Raw genomic sequence first — 1,839 nt, 5'->3', positions numbered from 1 at the left:
GTGGGTGTCGTCATGGTGGTAGTGAGTTTGTTGGAAGCGAGGTAGATGCGTTTGACGTATTAGGTGAGTTCGATTTGTTGAGCGAGGTAGTTGCGTGTGACGTAGTAGATGAATTCGATTTGTTGGGTTGCGTTTGACGTAGTAGCTGAGTTCGATTTGTTGGCGTTTGACGTAAGCCTCCCACCTAAGATTTCTCCTAGGTGGGTGTCGTCAGAGTGGTAGTGAGTTTGTTGGAAGCGAGGTAGATGCGTTTGACGTAGTAGATGAGTTCGATTTGTTGGCGATTTGACCGACCTCCCACCTAAGATTTCTCCTAGATGGGTGTCGTCAGTCTGAAAAAAAGAAGGTTGAAAAGTTAGCCGTTCGAACATTTGAAGCCACCCAATACAAGTACTGGGTGACTCATCTCGAGAGCATGTGCGTTCGAGGGATGTTTGGGAGCAACCCCACAGCGGTCGTTGGCGAGATTTGCGTGAGTTAGAGTAGTAGGTTTGACCGCCTCTCGACCCCGGTAGCCAGCCCTAAAAGGGGCTGACCAACCAAATGGCTAAGATCCGTGTAGATCAGGGGTCGGCAACCTGCGGCTCGCGAGCCGCATGCGGCTCTTTTGATATCAAGATGCGGCTCTCCAGCTCCTTGAACAAATACTAATAATCTTAATAAAAAATAAAATATTTGAAACAAAAAAAAAAACGTTTGTGGCTCTTTAAAACCAAGGAAATTTTGAAAATTGTAACTTTTGGCTCTTCCGCTTCAAAAGGTTGCCGACCCCTGGTGTAGATCCATAACAGATACTACACTTTGATCTTAGCCAAAAGGCCGAGAAGCGATCATAATAAAACAAATAAGCCGAAATGTGATTACTAGCACATAGAATAATATCCCAACAATGTTTCATAAAACTTCTTGGTATTGATATTAAAGCTGGTTGAAACAAGTTACATTTAATTATTATATTAACATTAAAAATTGCTGGAAATTGTAATTAACATTGTGTTATAAATTACCAAATATTTTAAAAAACATTTTTGAAATGTATTTTTTTATAATTAATACTGAAGTCAGTTTTCTTGTTTTTGTTTCAAAATTTATTACTACTTTTTTCACTTCTATTTTTATTTTAATTTTAAAATTACCTCCCTTGAAAAAAAACATTGTTTGTTTTCTCCCCTGACAAAAAAGTCTCACACGCGAGATACTTTCAAACAAACAAAAGACGACAGCAAACCGCTGTGAACTGTGTTACACATTGGTGCACTCGGGACTAACACTAATATTATGTGGGGGGGGGGGGGGGGATTGTGTGATGGAATCTAGTATGGGGGAGTTGAATGTTTGGGTGATTTTTGGTGAAGACAAGTTTTGTATCGAGTTTAGATTTGGGAGATTGTTGGTGTGGGAGAGTTTAGTTTGCGAGAACATAGTGTGGGAGAATTTAGTGTGGGAGAATATAGTGCGGGAGAATTTAGTGTGCGAGAATTTAGTGTGTGAGAATTTAGTATGAGAAAATCTAATGTGGGAGAATTTAGTGTGCGAAAATTTAGTTTGGGAGAATTTAGTGTGGGAGAATTTAGTGTAGTGCTAATTCAACGTTTATTACTAATTCAAAGTATAACGTGAAATTTGCGTTTAATTTTTGTAAAACAAAATAATAAAATAACAGGCTAAAATCTAGTTATTTCCCTTTAATTTATCAGTTTGTCTCACTTTCTTTTTCACATTATTCGTAGGAACGACGCCCATCACTTAACCTAATTTCTAGGAAAATGTCTTTAATTAGAAAAAAACGATTTTTTTTTTGATGTCTGTTCTCTTTACATTTAATTGGCTTTTAGAGTG

At 38.0% G+C, this 1,839-nt stretch overlaps 1 pseudogene; it reads right to left on the bottom strand.

Annotated features, from left to right (window-relative positions):
• Positions 1-619: 619 nt before the first annotated feature.
• LOC131946003 (uncharacterized) lies at positions 620-831 on the bottom strand (annotated as a pseudogene).
• Positions 832-1,839: the final 1,008 nt, after the last annotated feature.

Source organism: Physella acuta, unplaced genomic scaffold (genome assembly GCF_028476545.2).
Source record: "Physella acuta isolate Inbredline_101_S28 unplaced genomic scaffold, ASM2847654v3 ptg000050l, whole genome shotgun sequence".
NCBI classification, from domain to species: domain Eukaryota; kingdom Metazoa; phylum Mollusca; class Gastropoda; family Physidae; genus Physella; species Physella acuta.
The sequence above is the reverse complement of the archived record's forward strand: the minus strand, read 5'-3'. Positions and strand labels throughout refer to the sequence as shown.